At 43.2% G+C, this 9818-nt stretch overlaps 1 protein-coding gene across 1 annotated transcript in view; it reads right to left on the bottom strand.

Moving 5' to 3' along the window:
* LOC114922759 overlaps positions 1-9818 on the bottom strand; it is a 360999-nt gene that overhangs the window by 213844 nt on the left and 137337 nt on the right. The window lies entirely within an intron of this gene.

The following is a 9818-nucleotide window of genomic DNA, read 5'->3' as shown; positions in this document are numbered from 1 at the left end:
TTTCCCTTATTTACCATAACAAGATCATATGGCAACACCATATGAATGCATGTAGTCTGGAAAGAGCTTTATATAAATGGAACTACACGGGAGTAGTTGTATCAATGTAGGAATATTATAATAATAATAATAATAATAATAATAATAATAATAATGATGATGATGATGATGATGATGGAAGGGACCTTGGAGGTCATCTAGCCCAACCCCCTGCTCAGGCAGGAAACCCTATAGCATTTCGGACAAATGGCTGTCCAGTCTCTTCTTAAAAACGTCCAGTGTTGGAGCAGGTTGTTCCACTGGTTAATTGTTCTAAAATGTCAGGAAGTTTCTCCTTAATTCTAGGTTGCTTCTCTCCTTGATTAGTTTCTAACCATTGTTTCTTGTCCTGCCCTCTGGTGCTTTGGAGAATAGTTTGACCCCCCTCTTCTTTGTGGCAGCCCCTCAAATACTGGAATACTACTATCATGTCATCTTTAGACTAGCCAAACCCAATACTGGAATACTACTATCATGTCATCTTTAGACTAGCCAAACCCAATACTACTATCATGTCATCTTTAGACTAGCCAAACCCAAGTGCTGCAACCATTCTTGTTTTAGTCTCCAGGCCTTGGATCATCTTAGTTGCTCTTCTCTGAATTTTTTCCAAGGTCTCAACATCTTTTTTGTAATATGGTGACTAAAATTGGTTGTAGTATTCCAGGTGTGGTCTTACTAGAGTTTTATAAAGCAGTACTAATACTTTGCGTGAACTTGATTCTATGCCTCTCTTTATACAACCCAGGATTGTATTAGCTTTTTTGGCTGCTGCTGCACACTGCTGGCTCATAGTCAATTGATCGTCCACTAGGACTCCAAGGTCCCTCTCACAGTTACTGTTTTTGAGCCAGGTCTCACCTAATCTGTACTTATACCTTTGATTTTTCCTGCCTAAATGTAAAACTTTGCTTTTCTCCACATTAAATGTCACTTTGTTGGATAGGGCCCATTGTTCAAGTTTGTCAAGATCTTTTTGGATCCTGAACTTGTCTTCTGGGTTGTTGGCTATTCCTACCAGCTTAGTGTGATGTGCAAATTTGACAAATTCTCCTTCTATTCTCTCATCTAAGTCACTGATGAAAATATTGAAGAGTACTGGGCCTAAGATGGAAACTTGTGGTACCCTACTGCTTACTTCCCTCCATGTAGATGTGGTACCATTAAGGACTACTCGTTGAGTGTGGTTTATCAGCCAGTTACAAATCCATCTGGTGGTGATGCTGTCTATCCACATTTTTCTAGCTTACCAAGAACTAGGTTGTGGTCTACTTTGTCAAATGTCTTACTAAAATCTAAATATACTATGTCCACAGCATTTCGCTGGTCTACTAGTCACTTTGTCAAAGAATGAAATATTTGTTTGGCATGATCTGTTTTTAACAAAACCTGTGCTGGCTACTAGATAAAACTTTATTTGTTTCTAGATGTTCGTAGATCTGTTTTTTTATTATCTTTTCCAGGATCTTCCCAGGTATTGATGTTAGACTGATTGATCTGTAGTTTCCTGGGTCTGTTTTTTTTCTCCTTTCTTGAAGATGGGAACCATATCAGCCCTTTGCCAATCCTCAGGTACTTTTTTGGTGCTCCAGGATTTTTGAAAGATATGATACAATGGTTCTGAGATGACATCTGCCAACTCCTTCCAAACTCTGGGATGTAATCTGTCAGGTCCTGGTGATTTATATTCGTCAAGGTCGAATAGGTTTTCACTTACTATTTTCTTGCTTATTTTAATGTTTATTTCTAGTCTGTCTTATAGTTATGTTTTCGATAGGTTGGGCTATAGTTTCTTTTTGTCGGATAGTGAAACACTTGCAAGAAAACAAGCGAGCTCAGAGAGCACCCTTCATGTCAACCGTGAGCTACAAATATTCTTCTGGTATTTGTGGTATCCGAAGCAGAACATCCAGATTCAGTCAGTTTTGTTCCACACAGTATTAACCTTGTGAACTCTCAAGCTTCCTCTTTCGGCTCTGTGTTCAAGATGGGACAGTGATTAATATTTATACGTAAGGGTGTAGGTATATACATATGTATGTATATAGCATGTCTATATGTGTGTTATGTATGTGTACACTTCTGAGAGCAAGCAACAAACTTCCATTTTTAATGTGTGCCAATGTGCCCGCAGTAAAAAATGACAAGAAAGGTTATCTTACCTCTATTAGCCTCCTCCAATCTCTGCGGAGTCTTCAGGGCGGCTGTGCTTCAGGGAAGAGAGTTCAAATCCTCCAGAGAGATGTTTCTCCATCTCCACAGACGGTTCCCAGAGAGAAAGAGGGCGAAACTGCCGCCGCCGGAGAGGACGAAGCCATTCTCGGGCAGAAAACTTTTCCTCCTACTCCCATGCCCATCATCCCTGCCCTCCCCCTTTCCCCTCAGACGCTCTTTCTCTTTCCCGCCCTTTCGAGGAGTCCTGGCACTTCGCGCAGAGCCCACCAGGGGGCGCTCTCAGCCTCAGGAGGGAACTGAGCATGCGCGGGGCTCTTCAGCGAGCATAAGGCGCGTGTTGGCCGGGGCGTTCGCAGCAAGAGGTTGCTCTTTCTGTTCCTCCCCTTCCCCCTCCCCATCTGCGAGGCGGGGGCGGGGCCTTGGGGGGGAGTAAGACTTGCGGGGACTCGAATCCCGACGAGACTGCTGAGTTCCGTGAGTGGCTGTTCTGCCCGTGCAAAGGGGTCCCGAGCTGGAGGTGAGCACAGAGACGGGCCAAGTCTTCCCCCGGGTTGGGAGTCCAGGTCCCATATTCCCCTCCCGCCCTTTCCCAGGCTGGGAGGAAGGGGGAAGCAAAGGAGAGAAATGGGGGTCGCCAGAGGGGAGGGGCCGTTTCCCGCATTTCCTGGGGGAGCCTTTGCATGGGGGGGGGAAGCTAGCCCGAAGCCCCCCTGCCGGCTCTGGGTGCAAGGCTTGGAAGTCTGAACTTCTGGAACTGGCAAGTTTTGACCAAGGCTGGATTAGGTTAAGAAGTAGGAAATGTGTTCTTAGGAGTTGCACGATTCAGAATAAACCATGTACAGTTTAACCATGTTAATCATGCACCTGGTTTATTAATTCGGATATTAGTCCACTATGCAACGCATGATGGTTTGTTAATCTGGAGTTCCCACAGGGGGTTAGGAAGATAATGGGGTTCAGCTAGGCTGGTGAGTTAATTTGTGCTTCTGGAGTTCCCATGGGGTTAGGAAGATAATGGGGTTCAGCTGGGTCAAGGCTAAGAAGCGGAACACCTGTTTGTAAGAGTTGCATGAATCAAAAGATCATATTAATTCATAGTTGCATTATTAATTCGGCTATTCTATATATATCTAGATATCTATGTATCTATATCTATCTATCTAGGCTGGTGAGTTAATTTGTGCTTCTGGAGTTCCCATGGGGTTAGGAAGATAATGGGGTTCAGCTGGGTCAAGGCTAAGAAGCGGAACACGTGTTTGTAAGAGTTGCATGAATCAAAAGATCATGTTAAGTCATAGTTGCATTATTAATTCGGGTATTAGTTCTAGATATATATCTAGATATCTCTATATATAGGATGGTGGATTGTTAATTTGGGCTTCTGGAGTTCCCATGGGGTTAGGAAGATAATGGGGTTCTGCTGGGTCAAGGCTAAGAAGTGGAACATGTAAGAGTTGCATGAATCAAAAGATCATGTTAATCCACAGTTGCATTATTAATTTGGATATTCTATATCTATCTGATAATGGTATGGGAGGACAGCACCCCCCCTCCCCCAGAGAAAGAGATATTTGGGGGAATATTAAAAAGGCAGAATGTTATATTTCCCCAAAGGAATACAGTAATGGAGAAAGGAAAATCTTAAGACAAAAACCAGCCCCCAGAAACCAACCCCCTCTCCCTGCCCCAAGCAGAAACCAGGTCTGTAAAAATGCAGATTTGGTGATTCATTCAGGAAGATTAGGGCCAGGAAGCTTGGAGTTGATGAGATTAAAAAGACTGTGGAAAGAAAAATCCTCCTCAGGGTCCAGTCCAAGCTGAGAATAAACAAGATGGAGACTGCTTTAGAAAGAAGGTTGCAGTTCATTGAAGAGGAGAGCCAGACAGAAAGATGGCTCTGGAAAAACTGACCACGTGTAGTAGTAGTAGGGAGTGGTGGGTTTTTATACCTTCTTGAGCTTTTGTTTGGAGTTGTTCCTGTGGCGTGAACTTTGACCTGAGTCTTAGTGTGCCTTTCTGGTATTCTGATGGTGGTGGATTAATCCTATTATGTCTCAAAGGTCAAATCCTGCTTCCCTGGGGCTATGGTTGATGACTGTTGGATTTTTTTGGTATGAGGGATTGTTGATTCTAGAGATCTTTGTCTTTGTAATCCAAGCTTCCTGGCTCCAAGCTTTCTGACAAGATTATCACATCTGTATTTCTGCAGACCTGGTTTCTGTTTGGAGCAGAGAGACTTGGGGGGGGGGGTTTGTTCTGCTTTCAAGATCCTTTGGGGAAATATAATAATCTGCTTTTTAATATTCCCAAAAATATTTCTTTTTCGGGGGGGGCTGACTTCCTACAAGACAAAGACCCCTGAAATCTACATCCCCCCCCCCAAACTCTAAGGACAGGAAACATGACCTTTAGGACATAATAGGATTAATCCACCAATACCAAAAAGGAAGCACTCAAAAGCTCAGGTCAAAGTTGATGCCATAGGAACAGGAAACAACTCCAAGCAAAAAAGCCCAAGAAGGTATAAAAAGGTACCACTCCCAGGTACACATGGTCAGCTTTCCTAGAGCCTCATTTCTGTCTGGCTCTGCTCTTCAATAAACTACAACCTTCTTTCTAAAGCAGTCTCCATTTCGTTTATTCCCATCTTGGACTGGACCCTGATGAAGATTTTTCTTTCAACAGTGGTTTGTTTATTTGGGATTCTGGAGTTCCTACACGGGGGGGTGGGCCAGGAGAATAATGGGGTTCTGGTGGCTAGCTCTCATCTTGATTGCTGTTTGTACAAATGTTGATTTATTTTCCTATGAAATTGATTTCTATAGTGCTTGTCTTGATTACTGTTTGTGACCTCAGACATCTATTTTTTAAAGGATTGTTCTTCATGCTATGCGTCCATAGAGATTAGAACAAATAAGTAGGAAATAGAAATGCAAAACGTGCTTTAAATGTATTTCTCCAGTATTTTGAATCCTTGGTAGAAAGTTGATCGAGAAGGGTTCTGATTTCCCCCCAGAGGCAGAGAATTCATTTTACCTAATAAGATTCTCCTCTTTCTTCCGTGACATTGGTCGCTTCATAAGATTCTCTTTCTTTGATTTTTCATTTGGGGAAGGATGATTAGGAGCTAAATTAGTTACCCTGTGTTTCTCGATGTTTGTTAGATTTTCTGTTTTAGATACGTAAACTGAAAAAAATTTGTACACCCTCTGGAAACTAAAAACTAAACTAGGGTTAAATCCTCCAGAGTTCACCCTCCTATCTTAGGAAGAGGAGTAGTGAAGCAGGACAGCATCTTCATTCATCTCCTTCCAAACCCTGTTTGATGTGAACGTGGTTGGCTGACCTGTTTGGGCACAGGGTTGCCTGCCTGCATGTGAAAATGTGACTTGGCTCTCCTAAAGCCAATCCTGAAAAAGGAAATGAATCATCCTAAGCCAGGGTTATTTCACTGCATTTCATTGATGTCACACACACACAGAATCCTATCTGCTCAACGCCCTTCAATCCTATACCAGTTCAGAAAAACACTTCCCACCATTGGGAAGAGTGTGTTTCAATGGTTAAGTCCACACTTTTCTAATTCTTGGGATTTTTTTCCATCACAGAAACAAAAATTGGGAGCTATTCGTACATCTTCAAAATTATATCTCTGCTAAAGAGTGTTGAATGGCATTTGGAGATCCACAAGACTCCTTGGACCCATTTGGACTTGCGTTACAGAACAGAGATAGAATGGAGACACAACCTTTAGCAAATGAGGGAACTGGAAAAGGCCCTTCAGCTATTCAGCCTGGGAACTGTGGGGAGATCGGGGCAAGACCTGGGCAGAAGATCCTGGAGGAGGAAACCATCGTCTGTTCAGAAGTTCAGCCCTGGAAGTTCAGGAGCATCCAATACCAGGAGGCTGAGGGCCCCCGAAGACTTTGCAGCCGACTCCATGACTTTTGTAGGCGATGGCTGAGACCAGAAAAGCACACCAAAGCCCAGATGCTGGACCTGGTTGTTCTGGAGCAGCTCCTGGCTATCCTGCCCCCAGAGATGGAGAGCTGGGTGAGGGAGTGTGGAGCAGAGACCAGCTCCCAGGTGGTGGCCCTGGCTGAAGGCTTCCTCCTGAGCCAGGAGGAGGAGCAGAAGGAGCAGATCAACTTGCAGGTGGGAGACCTTTGAATTGGGAGCCTAGGAATTTGAAGGGAATAAAGAATATGTTTGATTTCTTCCCCCCTCTCTACCAAGATCCTTTCATAACATGTGAAGATGTTTCACTAATTCATGTAGGATATTCTTCTGTTATTTCTTCTAAAAGAAAGATTTGGGACAGATATTTTTTTTAACCCAATGACCCACTGGGAGGGCTTTGAAGTTGTATTCAGAGAATAAGAATCTTAATTCATGTTGTGTGATGTCCATTAATTAATTCTTCTTTTCTCCTTTCGCCTATTTCAAGTCCGTCACTGTGGGGATCAAGGATCCTGAGGGAGAGAGAACTCCATCAAATCCCCCTCAGAAGGATGTGTTTTTCAGAAGGCGCCTTCAGAAAAATCCAGGTCGCCAGACTTTTGGAGGTAGTCTTTCATTCCCCAGAGAGGTCCCAGCTATCTCATTTCCTGTACGTATTCCATTATTCCATATTCATTTAATTATGCATTTTTTAAATTCTGTGTCCCTTACAGAGGAACAAAGGATGGAGTTTCCCGATCTTTGCGGTGGAGCTGAAAGAATGGTTGAACCTCCAAATCAAGTAAGAAGGGGAAATTAATTTATGAGATTTGCATTCTTCCTTCAGGAAGTCAAGCTGATGTACAGAACACTCTCGACCCTTCCATTTCTCCTCTTGTTTGCTGGTTTATTATTGCATTCCTGAGCAACATACAGATTCACTTCAATCCCTGACGGCAGCACATTCATGCACGTGTTGAGCGTGGACCAGACTGATCTTTTAGGGGACACCAAAAGCCATTCGCTGGAATGATAGATCAAATCCTTCTCCACATTTCCATCTGCAAACACAGGAAGGATTGGGCTCATTGTGAGGTGGGGATTCCAAGGCCCATCTGCAAGTTGATTCTCCCCAAATGCTGAGAATCTCTGATGGTGGGTGGGTGGGTGGATGGATAGACGGATGGATTGAATAAATGGATCCAGAATGAAACAGGTTACTTTCACTGGGAGGCAGTGAAGGTCCTGCAGAATCAATGGAGTCGATAAAACCTGCCCAGAATATTTCTTCAGTCAAAATACTTTTGGCTCTGTCCATTTTCCCAGTAAAACTTCAGAGTCCTATGGAGCTCAGCCATTTAATTCAGTGAATATCTTTGCTTTGGGAATTTGTGGACAATGGAACAAATCCTCCTTGGCCTTTTTCTGTTTTTCCTTGTTTAGGAGGGCCTTGTGTCCTTCAAGGAGGTGACTGTGTATTTCTCCGAGGAGGAGTGGTCTCAGCTGGACCCTGACCAAAAAGCGCTGCATTGGGAAGTCATGCGGGAAAATCACAGGAATGTGGCCTCTCTGGGTAAGGATTTGCTAATCCCCAGTCAAAGAGTTGGGGGTAATTTGTATAGTTAGAGGCCTATAGCCATTTCTTTTTCTTTGTTACAATTTTATGAAAAGAAATTTTATCAGCGTAAAACCAGCACTAGTTTGGAAGAGAAAATAAAGAAGATCAAGTAGTAAATGAATAAGAAAAACATACGAAGAAAGAGAAATGGAAGTAAAAAAGGGGGGGAGTAATATAAAGCAACTTGGAATCTTCTTAATAGCAGTTATAATTTCAATGATGATGATAATAATAATAATAAAGTTGGAAGGGACCTTGGAGGTCATCTAGACCAACCCCCTGCTCAGGCAGGAAACCCTATACCATTTCAGACAAATGGCTGTCCAGTCTCTTCTTAAAAACTTCCAGTGTTGGGTGTGGTTTTGCATGCTGCCTGCATCGCCTGGCTGGGGCTTCCCTTGTTGGTATGGCCCGATTGCTGGCATGCGATGGACTGCTGCTGGTCCATGGACTGGAGGTTGGAGACATCTGTTCTCCTTTTTGTATTGTGGTGACCAAAATTGGACTCGGTATTCCAAGTGTGGTCTCACCAGTGCAGTATAAAGTGGTAATATCCCTTCATGTGATCTTGAAACTAGCCCTCTGTTGATGCAACCTAGGACTGCATTAGCTTTTTTGGCAGCTGCAACACACTGCTAGCTCCTACTGAAGTGGTTGTTGGGTAGGACTCCTACATCCCTCTCACAGTTACTGCTGTTGAGCCAGGTACCACCTGTTCTATACTTGTGCATTTGATTTTTCTTGCCTAAGTGTGAAACCTTATTTTTGTCCTCACTGAATTGCATTTTGTGGGATAGAGCCCAATGTTCAATTCTGTCAAGATCCTTCTAGATCTTGAACCTACCTTCTGAAGTGTTAGCTATTCCCCCCAGCTTGATACCATCTACAAATTTGATGAGTTTCTCTTCTATCCCCTTACCTAGATTATTCATGAAGATCTTGTAGAGTACTGAGCCCAAGACAGAAACTTGGGTACCCCACTGTATGCTTCCCTCCATGTAGATGTTCCTTTGAGGACTGCTTCCTGAGTGTGGTTGTTCAGCCAGTTGTGAATCTGTCTGGTGGTGGTATTGCCTGTCCCTCTTTCCATTTTTTATAATTGTAGTTTTTTTCTTTTAGTTTGTCTGGGACTTCTTTGTCAACCATGTTTTTGCTTGGGGAATCTTGTTTTTCTTTCTCTGTGGTATTGTGTTATATTGGGCTTTTATAATCTCATTTTTCAGAGTTTCCCAAACTCTTGAGTTGTTTTCCTCTTTAGGGATTTCCATTCATGGAATACTTCCTAAACACTTAAGTTTGTTGAAATTAGCTCTCTTAATGTTTAAAACAGTAGTTTGACTTTGCTCAATTACTTGTGTCTGCATTATGAAAAATTTCCAATATGATATGGTCGCTCTCCCTGAAAGAGTGATGGGCATCATGGCACTCAGGGCCTTATGCAAGCATCATGGACTCTCGGGGCCTCACTTGCGCGATCATCACGGGTGCTCGGGGCCTTACTCGCACAAGTATCGCAGGTGCTCTCAGCCCCACTCATATGAGCAACAGCTGCTCCTGCACGCTCCTGCGAATGCATGCATGCCAACATGAACCTGCCCCTCCCACAAAACCATCCCCTCTTTCCCCCCTTCTGGGCCACAAACCCGGAAAGGTTGGGGAAGTCTACAAAGTTTGCCTCCCAGTTAATTTCAGGATAAAGTCCTCCATTACTCCTGTGGCATGTTTGCTGCACACCTTAGCTAACTGATCAGTAAAAGGCTCATCTATTTTCTCTGCTTGCTTGGGTGGCCTGTAATATACACCTATGATGATGATGATGATGATGATGATGATGATGATGATGATGATAATGTTGGAAGGGACCTTGGAGGTCATTTAGAAAATTCATTTAGAAAATTCCAGAAGGAAATTCATAGGACTTCCTATTGTCTGATTTTTTTTCCCCCTAACCTTTCTAGCAATCATAGGCATTCCATCACTGGAATGCTGGCTGTGGAATTCTGAGAGTTGAAGTCCACATGCCTTAAAATTGTCAAGGTTGAGAAAC

Source organism: Protobothrops mucrosquamatus, unplaced genomic scaffold (genome assembly GCF_001527695.2).
Source record: "Protobothrops mucrosquamatus isolate PMUCROS unplaced genomic scaffold, P.Mucros_1.0 scaffold_142, whole genome shotgun sequence".
In the NCBI taxonomy this organism is placed as follows: Eukaryota; Metazoa; Chordata; class Lepidosauria; order Squamata; family Viperidae; genus Protobothrops; species Protobothrops mucrosquamatus.
This window is presented reverse-complemented; position numbering and strand designations above follow the sequence as displayed.